The sequence below is a fragment of the Hesperophylax consimilis genome, chromosome 5, assembly GCF_061612785.1.
Source record: "Hesperophylax consimilis isolate HC1 chromosome 5, BYU_Hcon_1.0, whole genome shotgun sequence".
NCBI lineage: Eukaryota > Metazoa > Arthropoda > Insecta > Trichoptera > Limnephilidae > Hesperophylax > Hesperophylax consimilis.
The window spans coordinates 21,990,109-22,002,937 of NC_142840.1; positions in this window are offsets into that span (position 1 = coordinate 21,990,109).

The following is a 12,829-nucleotide window of genomic DNA, read 5'->3' on the forward strand; positions in this document are numbered from 1 at the left end:
ATCCTCTCCATTTAACAAGCTCCCTTGGAGCTGTTTTGTTTCAGACGAATAAAATGTTTTAATGAATTAAAACTTTTTACTTATACAAACTTTTCAGGGTGTGAAGTACCTTCTTTCTTTTATCGGTTTTAATATTAATATTGTATTGCTATCTTTGTGATCGAGGTCCTCCGTGGTCGAGGGGTAAGGCTCTCTACTAGCAAGCTAGAGGTCGCGGGTTCGAATTCCGGCGTGCGCAAGTAAATTTTATTTGACTTATTTATACTATTTCCCAAATCACTCATTTAAAATAATATAAAGTATATTTGCGGCACGTTCCATAGTGGAAGATACTCTTAGTATCGCCCTGGTGTAAGACCACCATTCAGAATTTAAACGTTGCTTTAAATGGCTTTGACCGTAATTGGTGACCACATCTGAATAGCCAGGTACTTCTCCTCCCCAATACCTTCAGCCTCACAACATATCCTAATTGGGTATGCCATACTTTCACTTCAGGCCATTGGAAGCAGTTGGGACTCTTGTGCGTTTTCAAATAAATAAAAATTAAAATGCTTCTACAATTTTCTAATGAGATTAGTTAAAAGTTTGAATGAGAATTCCGTTGAATGTTCAATGCCTTTCGTTCAAGGGGAGTTAACTACAAGTTTAAGAGTATTCTCAATGAAAAACACGACTCTTAAGCTCAGAACCTGGACTATATTATTGTTCTTTCAACCTTTAAGTGGCTAAAGAATGATAATTATCATTAGAATTGGTTCATACAGTTTTAATTTACTTTTAAAATTGTACATATTTAACGTGGTGCATTTCACTCTTTACAGAAAATATACACCGAATTAATTGTTATTTAAAATGCCAATATTTTGGTGCTGAAAATTCTTATGGGTTGAAAACATTTTCCATGCTCGTGTGCCATTAATAACTACCAATATTGAAAAATTACTGCTTATTTATGGATATCAGTACTTTGTAATAAGTAGGTATACCTACCTAATAATTGAAATTCGGTAATGTTGTTTTTACAGTATATATTATTATACGCCCATAAGGTTTCGTAATTGTATTTAATAGAATTAAAAAAGATTAAATTTCTAGCCACCCCTGCAATATGTGTAATATGACGCCATGACTAAGGATATGTTTAAGACATAGCAGAATTTTCTAAGACAACATCTCAATATTCTAGAATTACTTAGCTTCTCCCGATATGGCATTCGAAAGCAATCTATTACAAAATTTTATATGTACCTTTTAGTATTCTTAGAAGTCTCTCCGACTCTGATGGAATCGCAAATGTTAGGGGAAAGGGTAACAGTGCTTCGATGTTCAAATTAAGGTTTCCAATTTCTTTTGTTCTCTCTATCGCATAGATGAAAAACTATAAATTACGTCCGCATTTCTCCATATGGGGTAAATATAAAAGCAGCGTGAATAAAATTCCTTGTAAAAATCATTTTTGTTTTGACAAACAATATACGTATCGAGCAAAAGCATTTATTTTTCGATTTCCTCCATATCTACTTATCTAACCAAATCGTAGATAATAATAACTAAAGGCTACACCAATTGTTAACTCAATCCCTCGGGCGACCAACAAAACGCTGGAAGGACATTCCAGGACAATGGAGGAAATGAAGCTGAAACCTTTACGTACGGCTTGGCTTGCATCAAGAATTAATTTAATTGACTGCAATAAACAAGGGGCTTGTTAGAGCTTCCGACTCCAGGGAACGGTGGCCGGGACATGGAAGGAGCTTATTTCAGTTCAAACGACTTAACAAATCGTCACTGAGAGATTTTCACCCTTGGAAATAGCAAAGGAAGAATAGCTCCTTGTACAGAGCACTTGTATTACAGTCCGCCTTCTTGATTGGAGTGGAGAACTGCTCTGAATGTCCCGGTTCAAAGAAACGTTTTCTCTCTTCAATTTGACTTTGCGCTTATTGATGACGCGCTTGATTTAACTCGATACAGAAAAACACGCACCGTCTTTTATATCTGCTCGATTCATTTTCTCCTTTTAGCGAAGGATTCATTGTGTCTCTGGTTTCCCTCTCGTTGGGTTTGATACATGTTTGAAGGTCACCTTGCTAAGACTTGCGAAGTGAGCGGGGGGACTCGTTGACCCGTGTAAGTTTATTTAAGGCGTTCGCAGGCTACTTGCTCAATTTACTGTTTTTAGTCAAGCAAACAAATTACTAATTTAATGACACCGTGTTATATCTGGGAATGTACTTGTAGGAACAAGTGAATAACTTTTTAATTAGTCGATTAAGCTAAAAGAAAATATATTTTCTAACAATCAGTGTGATGCAACGTGTGCAAAGTTCAAATATGATTTAAGATTTTCACGGCTAAAAGTATTTTTGTTATTTGTTTTTGGGGTGTTATGCCATGTTGCGCTAACTCCTTCTTTAGCCAACGTTTCGGACAGCATTGCAGTGTCCATCATGAGGGCAGATGTGTTTTCTGATAGCACATCAATAACACATCTGCCCTGATGATGGACACTGCAATGCTGTCCAAAACGTTGGCTAAAGAAGGAGTTAGTGAAACACGGCATAACACCCAAAAACAAATAACAAAAAAAGTTTGCAAAGTTGTTTTAAAAATAGTTAAAAAAAAAAAACAATTAAATACTCATAACTCAAGCATAATTGACTACTTGAGACTTCGGTGAGATCATTATTGTTTGAGACACAAAGCGCGAGTTCCTTTCTGATAAAATAATTATAAGATATCTATCAATCTTCATTATGGCTTATTACATCCGAAACATTGTGACGGCAACACTAATCTTATTAAAAATGTATCGTTCAATCACAGGAAATTTTCGAGAAAATTTTAATATTACAGCTGTTGGTGACAATTGGCGAATGAGACGGCATATTTTTTCTGTAATAATTAGAAGATTGTAATCTTAATGGTAATTTTAAGACGAAAGATAAGTTAATTAATATTTTGAGCCATAGTGTCGGCCTTAACAATATGGTAGGTACTTATTTAGGCACCAGGTCCAGTGATATAACTTGACTAGATTAGTTCTCCGGTTTTACGAAATCACATTAATGGTACACTGATTGCAGAAGTACACTACTTATTTCATTTGAACACAGGCATATAAAGTTTTATTTTATCTAGAACAGAAATATTTTTGCTGTTGCTTTATACCGCACAAGAGATCCACATTCCCCGAGCCATTGGAACTATCTCTTGGGAGGAATTTGGAGAGGGTTGAAGAGAGAGAAGAAAATTTAAAAAGAATTTGTCTAATGTAATCTAAGTAGCATGGTACCTATCAAATTTTACGATTCTGAGTGGTGATTTCGTACCAAAGCAATGAAAAATTTGTCTCTTGAACAAGGTGCAAATAAACAACGTTTAAAATACTATACATTATTTTCTTAATTTGAACCTGCAGCCTCTGGGATCGGGTTTAGATGCTTGCCACTGTGCCACGAGGTTGTCAAATTTACTTTGTTGGATTATTAGTAATAATGTGATTTGTTATCATCATTGTAAAAACCTCTTCGTAGCTTTTACTGTTGGTATCAAAATTAACGCAACATCCGTTCAAGAAGGATACACAAGGCAAAAATGTGTTTATTATTAGTGTGACTTACATCATCAGTTAGCAGTCCATAATGAAGTGCTGGTACCTACCTTGATGTATGGAAGTGAGGCATGGAACTGGCAGAGAAAGGAGGAAAATAGACTGAATGCTGTAGAAATGAGATCCCTGAGGCGTATGTGTGGTAAAACCATATATGATCGTCTTAGTAATGTGGTGATCCGCAAAGAGTGCAAGAATGTAAGCGTAGTGAGTAAGATTAAGAAAGGGACGCTTAGATGTTTTGGGCATGTAGAGCGAATGAGCGAAGAAAGGAGTGTAAGGAGAATATATAATGCGAAAGACGAATCGTAGCAGAAGTCGGGGACGCCCGAAGAAAACATGATCAAGTGAATCAGATACTCGAGTCTGGCCATGTAAAGAGTCATAATAATACAAGAGATGATCTATGAATGTGAAAGAGGCAAGAAGTTTTTGCCATGACCGAGTTGTTGGGCGGTCCGTCCTCTCTGTCTACCCCTGCGGGAATCGGCGTGTTGGTTGGTTAGTTTAAAAAGTAAAAAATGTTATCAAAGCAAACTGTCATAGATAATTTTAGCCATAAAATTTTGTTTTTTTTTAGTTTTTTCTCAAATGTGTTCACACATTACTAGTAAAAAAATACATTTTTTATTATTTTACGCTTATATTTTTTATAAAGTAGGTAATTAAATATTATACATTAATTTTACTAAAGCGAAAAGATAAGAATAGCTTCAATTTATCCAAACGCAAATTTTCGATCCTCATAATGTAAACCGATTCGTGGTAAAGATTAATAGAAGATAGCAATTTCGCATTAAGCTTCGCCTTTTAATGTTGTTAATGTAGCAATATTGTAATTTACTAGCCAGACGCAATATACAATCTAGCTTATTTCAAGCCTTGGCCGGGCGCAGATTTGATATATTTCTATTTAAGGCGGGAATAAGACTCCATGAAATAAAGCTTTCAACTTCCTTTAATCCTAATTGATGAGTCGGGAGGTATAATTCATTCGGAGCTTTCATATTTATTTCTGAAGAAAGCATTCACCACAATTGCCGTGCTTAGGATAAAGTAGGTGCTCTAATGAATAAACGCAATCAAATCGCGTTTGCGCAATGCGCATTATCTTCCATATAAATAAAAATAAAAAGTAAATGTTCGTTTGTTCAAAATCTTAAATCTCCGAAAATTCTTCATTAATTTTCTTAAAAATTTGACACAATTTCATTCGAATGCTTATATACATATATTATATAGATGTCACCTGTGGCAGGTAAAAACTAGTTTTCTTTTAAAACAGCGCCATCTGTTGGACTTAAAAGCAACACGCGCTATTGTTTCTCTGTCTGCACAGACAGAGTGAGCCGCAGCAACGCGTTGTGTGGTACCGCTAGTTTACGTAAAAAAATTAAAGAAAATAAACAAACCAAATTCAAAATTTTAAAATTATTCAAAATCTATTACTTTATTTGTGATTCAATGATATTTAAATCTAACAACGACTTATTAACCACTAAACCAATGGGAACAAAGGTACATTATTTTTTTGACTCGTTGATAAACATCGGAAATCATAACCATTTTAAGATTTATTAACAAATCATCGAACTTTATTTCAGATCTAATGACTAAACAACCCACGCCCCGCATTCCCTTGTGCTCTAAGCTTGTTTAGTTTACCCTTTTAAGTTTTTTTAGACTTATTATGCTTTCGAACAAATTGGAGCACAAGAGAATGCAGGGCATGGGGGGCTTTTCTTCGTCTGGGTTATTACAAACAGTTTACGCGAAAGAAATCAGTAACTTTGCGGAATTACGAACAAAATTGAGACAAGCAGAAGAAACAATAAAAATCAACAGATTGACGTTTATGCGACTGAAACAAAATGATGTTATAAGATGCAGGGTTTGTATCGAGCACGAAGGTCAACATTTCTAAAACTTTTTGTGACTCGATAATATAGAATCAATCAATTACTATTTATCATTAAAGAAGAAGATTTCGACTTTATGTCCGGGTTAAATCTTCCCCACAGGAAAAACTAAACCCTTCCACACACTTTTCCACAAATGATCATCTTGTCAATCCACATTATGCAAGTGCATTATATAAGCTGACACTTGGCTAGCTGTCTACAAAAAAGCTGAAACGGACATAAGCATGGTAAAAAAATGGTTGGATATAAACACGCTAACACTGAACACAGAGAAAACTAAATATGTCACACCTAGTATTAATATTACTGGTCAACCTCCTGATGATGCCTCCATCAGAATACACTCGTGTTTGAATTCCGATGAATGTTGTCAGTGCCCCTACATTGAGCGCTCTACTCAGATGAAGTACCTCGGCCTCACCATTGATCCATATCTCAAATGGAACCTTCATACCCAAATAATTGCAAACAAAATTAGAAAAACCATGCACTTTTTTAGAATCATACGAAACTTTCTCGGCTTTCAAGACCTGAAAATGATTTATTTTGCAGTCTGCCAATCTATTATTGAGTATGGTATCATAGCATGGGGAGGCGGCACTTCATCTGCACTAGACCCAATCATAAAGGCTCAGAAAACAATTTTAAAAATAATTCTAAGGCTACCTATAATTACAGACTCGAATCTAATTTTTAATATTATGAATGTATTCGATGTTCGGCAGCTATATGCAAAAACTATCCTAACTCATCTATACTCAAATATAAATAATTACTACATAAAAAGTTCAAATACACGATGTACTCGAAGCAATAACAAAATCTTATTACAAATTCCGAAAACACATACTACGTTTGGTCAACGAAATTTTAAATACTTTGCGACAAGACTCTACAACATTCTTCCAGACAGCATAAAACAAAGTGATTCACAAAAAAATTACACAGATAATGTAAAAATTTGGATTAAAAATAAGAATAGGGCCTTTACCGGTGCATTCACCCAAATTTGCAGTTATTGAAGTCACCACATTACCACCACATTATTGAGCGAATACTTCTTAATACAGGTATAGGTATGTTCAATGGTATTAGGAACTAACACAAATAATTCTGCCTCAACACAGGCTAGCCTAGTGAGGCGGTATTTGAGAAACCACAACTGTGCTTTTATTTTCTATTTACCTTCAAAATATTATGTTTGTATTAATAGTTCTTCATTTTGGTTAAATTTATAACCTTAAATATAAAAGTTACAAATTAATGTACACCATAATATGTATATATAGTTGTAATGTGTAAACTTTCCTAAATAAAGATATTATTATATTAAGCATAATAATTACAAAACAATACAAGAACAACACGCCAACCCACCAGAGATCAAATGGGAAAATGATTCACCGAATCCAGATATTTTCATATCAGAAGGTTCTGATCGGTAGAACTCCTAACAGGACCTATTGATCCGACAATATAAATATTTCGTAATCCTACATGTATTTAAAATGACTAATTTTGACATTTTTTTTACATAAATTCTTTGACAGATCTAATGCAAATTTCAATTTTTCGTATAAATTTATTAGTGTTATTTACTTCTTCAATCATATATTAAATTGATGGGTTAAATGTAAAGTAGAAAAATTGTTCCTGAATTATTTTTAGTTTTATTTAGCTCACCATTTTAAGCGGGTTTTTTGACTTATTATGCTTTAGAACACATTTTAAGTATGACGCCGTAGAGATAGCTCAGGGTAAACAGATGATGAAATTGGCAAGTTTTTAATAAAGATTTGGGCGGAATTTTTTCGGAGACTTTTTCTTTTAAATCGTCCTCGAAATTTTTTTTATAGCCCAATGGTATCAGATCTACCCACATTTTTGTATCTATAAGGCATAATGGATCTCAATATTCATGTCTCTGTGACCAATAATCTCTTGTTAGTCAAGGTTTCAGGAAATACGAAAAAAATTCATAACTCGAAAACTACAAAAAATCGCTGAACATATTACCTGTGTTTTTTATTTTCTACATTCTAGTATAATTTTTCCATTTTTCAGCATATTTATATATTTAATCTATATGTTTACACTTCATATATAATAACTATATTACATTAGTCACCATGAAACAAGCAGGTGGTAGTATGGCGATTTAATATATCTATTCTTTGTAAATATCATGTATTTCATAAATAATAATAGGTCGAAACAATTGACGAAAAAAGTACCTAAACGGATTCACAAGATTGAAAAACATCTTTAAATGGTCCGAATTAAAAAGTTTGATACGGGTAATTTATAAGCAAATGCGTACATTTGATATTTGATGAAATATCAGTATATTTTTGGTAGCTTTGCCAATAATTCCTTGCTCGGGGTGAATTCTGCGTCAATTTGTATATTGTGACAGAAAAACTTTTTTTTGATTTCTTCAAAAACGTATACGATGACGAAACCCCCGATGATAAAATACCCGAATACAAATTTAGTAATACTACACACTTAATAAATTGCCATTTCACACAAAAATCTTGCGAACATAAATTACTTTCCTTAGACACTGACAAATCTGCTGGCCCAGACAACATTCCACCAATATTCCTTAAAAAATGCTCCAATGCATTATCTGAACCGCTTACGGTACTATTCAACCGCCTCTTGTTCCTTGGATATTTTCCAAGCCGCTGGAATCTAAGCTTCAATACACCTATCCTCAAAAAAGGAGACGACGCTGACATATTATAAATTATCGCCCCATTTGTATACAGTCAGTACTTCCTAAGCTTTTTGAATCACTGGTCCTTGATGAAATACCTATATCCCAAATTAATAAAAACTAATTGACCAAAAACAACACGGTTTCATCAAAGTTAGATCAACCGCAACTAACGTAACAATATTTCAAAACTTTAAATTAGAATCTTTTGCAAAAAATAAACAAGTCGACTGCATATATACAGACTTTTCGAAAGCATTCGACAAAGTATCCCATAAACTACTAACCCGAAAACAATTTTCCCTAAGAATAAGAGATAACATGCTAAAATGGTTTACTAGCTATTTATCAAATCGTAAACTATTTGTTAAAATAAAATCTTTGCTATCGAAAGCTTTCTGTGCGACCAGTAGCCTACCGCAAGGTAGTCACCTTGGTCCGGTTTTGTTTCTCATTTTCATTAACGATATAGCAAATTGCTTCGACGATGTCGAGGTATTGCTCTTTGCTGATGACATCAAGCTATACAAAAAAAAATAACCGATGTAAATCATTGCCAAATACTACAGTCAAATAAGATTGGTGTGTACAAAATAATCTGTTTTTAAATGTAGACAAATGCAAAACCCTGACCTTCTGCAGAAAAAAAAATCCTGTTTTATTTTAATATTCCATTAACAATACAGCTTTAGAAAGAGTCACGGAAATGAGAGATCTCGGAATTATTTTGGATGATAAACTTTGGCCAAGTTGTGCCAATCATATCCACCAAATTGTAAACAAAGGCATGAAAACACTAGGCTTCGTATTAAGAACAGCTAAAAAGTTTAACTCCATATAAGCCATTTAACTGTTATACATATATCTAGTTTTAAATATAATTGAATAAAACTCAGTAGTTTGGTCTTCCTCTTACAAAATTCACATTAATAACATTGAGCGAATACAAAAAAATTTCTATGTTTTATAAATTTTAAATTAAATATCCCACTAGAAGACTTACAATATCATTTCTTATTAAATACTCTAAAAATACACACATTGGAAGACAGGCGTAAAATAAATGACTTAACTTTTTTATTCAAGATTCTAAACTCTAAATTCGACTGTTGCGAACTTCTGCAACTCATAAACTTACGAATACATACAATAACAAAACGACAAAATACACTATTCCACTGCAACACACATAAGCGCAATTACATTGCGAACTCCCCAATACAACGGTTTCACACTATGGGAAACCAATACTTAGGTGATGTCGATATATTTAATATTAACTTTGTGAATTTTGTGGATTACGTAAAAGACTTATTTCAACACTATTCCTAAATGGAAATTATATTTTTTGTAAACCAATCAAATCCCTGTATTTTTTAATTTATGTTCTTGTTACTTTTAATTTTGTTTCTTGCATATATTATTTTTTAATAAATTTTTGTTTTTATTATTTCTTTCTCGTGTTTCAAAACTGTCTGACATTAAAATTGTGCCACCTACATGTAAAAGCCCTCTAAGCGTTAAATAAAAAAAAAAATTATTATGAATAGGATTTAATTACTTTTTATTTTATTTTATTTTATTTGGAAAACCAACAGTTATAATTATTACAAGGTATGGTGTAGTAAGTGTTAAATTATTTAACCAATAATAGGTTTTCACTAAGGTATTTTAATTATTTAGTGAACATATTTGAAGACATTATTTTAACATTATCTAAAAAGGCTAGGTCGCTGAATTAATATGCCTGGCGCGAATCAGCACGATTCTCCATACCAATAGGCATATTCATGGATTAAAACTTATCGTTGATTAAATTTTAGTCAAAAATTACACTGGTGTGCAATATTTTCCAGGAAATTATTTTTTTAACTATTACAATATATTCCGTCGACCTCCGTGACATACCACATGGAGGACTATCATTGTTTGGGCATTAAAGCATGCATTATAAACCATTTTTTAAGAAACTTATGTAAATCAACTAAGATTTTGACTAACACAATAATATTATGCAAACTTTACTGCTGAAATACCACATGAACGTGTAAATAATATAATCTCGTAATCTGTCGTTTTTACTGGGGCACAGGTACGCCGGGATTAATATTGCTTAATCTTCTTATAATTCTATAATATAAACAAATAATAACACAGTCTTAATGACATACCTTATTTTAATCTAGTTCTGTCCACTGGCGAGTAATTTAATAAATAATTCCACGTTGATGGGAAGGCCCGAACACACTATTATAGTCATAATTGATTTCATGCACTTTATTTTACCCTTTTGACAACTCAATTATTTATTTGCTATTTGAGAGCGGCTCCGTGCGTTGTGCGGGCGTTACGGCATTGAAAATAAACAATGGAATAACGAAGACAAAAATTTACCCCTGAAAAAGGGTTTTGGGGGCATGTTTTAGCAAAACCTCCTAGATCACAAGGCCCTGACACTGAATCAAATCAGCTTCCTAACATGTATGAGAACCTCCAAAAAATGTATTTTTTTAAATTAACTAAACATTTTAAAATGTTTTAATAAATAAGAATAAATAGAAAAAAAACTCTTTTTTTTGTAATATTCCATACGAGTTAGGAGGCTGCTTTGAATGAGTGTCCCGGGCTTGCTTTAAGTGGCTCATCCGCAAAATATCCATGGCGGCTCTACCAAAATTCATTCCAAATAGCTGACATGCACGTTTGAAATCAGTTCATCTCAAGTGTATCTTTCCAACTACAAGTTATTAATCTCATCTTGGTAATGTGGAGCGGGTTAGTTACATGACATTGTGATACGCGGATAAGTCACATTTGTCAGTGGATCCTGTTTAACGTTTCCAGTTTCCAGTTATACATTTAAAATGTAAATAATAATGCAGGGGAGACGGGCAAACTCTTCACCGTAAAGTAGAATGGGTCGTCAAATTAAAAATATATATGACACAGTTAGTAGTTACGCATTCGAATACTGATAACGTAAAAAAATAATAATAATTTTGCATTACTTTTGGTCCTCTGCCAGACACCAAATTATTCCAAATTCAGTTGTGTAATTGATTTACGACCAAAATTTTGAATCTATTTTAAACGCTCCAAGGGCTGTATATAAAATGGAGTGCATATTTTTTTGGAAAATTACGATGAAAATAAAGAGTTTACTTAATATAGGTAACACCAAATATAAATGAGTAACGTATAAATAAAAATTCTACAAATATCCTCAAAATCAACGATAATATTAATAAAAATTCATAACGTTTTCCTTCCCAGAACTTCCTCTTCATCATTTTCTTAATTCCACATAGCATCCCCAAAGATGACATAGGCCCTGAGGGAAATTATTTTATTAAGGTCCTCCTGTGTGAAGTTATTCAAAAAATGTAGACTTGGAACGGGGTACCCCAGTAGGGCTACATTTTTGTTTTCTTTCCTTTTTGTAATCTGTGAAGTAATAAATAAATAAATATCGTGTACACAACCAGAACAAAACTTTAAATGCATTCGTTACGTTAGAAACAGAGAGGTCAAATGTTTCGGATTACAAAACAACGCATCATTACACAAACAATCTAATTACGAAAATATGAGGCTCAAAAAAATATGTCTTTCGTAATTTGAGAATTTTTGTATTCAGTTTTAAAAAAACATAAAATAAGAAGTTCTTTGTCTGTTTGAGTACATATGAACGAAGTTGATATCAAATTGAGTGAAACCGTTTAAAATACCTGGAAATCCTTTTGTTGGATTTATGAACTGCTCATATTACTATTATACTTTAAGGCGATGCACTACGTAGTAATGCTAAATCATGTGTTTTTGGTTTAAAATTCGGTCGCCTAGAAAATTTTCAGATGCTTTAATTAAATACTGCGAGTAGAATACATCCTGGCCTCTGAAATAATCGAGTATTTTTTAGATAAGTCTTTTTATAAGCCCAGAAAAAATAATGTATAAGGCTTATGAAAACTGCTTTAAAGTTCAAAATCTCCTACATACGAACCCATTTTTGGTTATAGTTTTATTGTATAACGTGGAAAATTAAGTTATTTATAAAATGATCGAAAAACATTTAAATATTGGTGCCTGAACATCCACAAAATAAAATAAAAGGCACTTTCTGGCCATGTTTTTTTTCTTGCATAAATCACAACAGGTGGATTGTGTTAAGCGGGAATTTAAGCATTATCGCCATCTACGTAAGGTGTGTTATTGATAGCGGCTCGATTCAAAAGATTACACGACGTAGTGCATCGCCTTAAGAACATTTTTTAGAGAGTAATATTTTTTCTCCTCTTCACTCCCATATTACTAATATTTGAAAACACAATCAATAAAATAAAATTATTTTTTATTCTTAATGGTTGTCCGCAACTTTTGAGACCCTTGAGAGAGCGTTATTTAAAAAAAACAGTATATATATATATATAACAGCCCATCCTACCGTACCTACAGCGCGGCGGGAGCCTAGTATAGTTGTATTGTGGCACACAGTAGTAGGTATGTGGAAGTTCCGGGCGCTTTTGTATGGAAACGCGATTTGAAATTACCCCGGCTTTTAATTAGAGT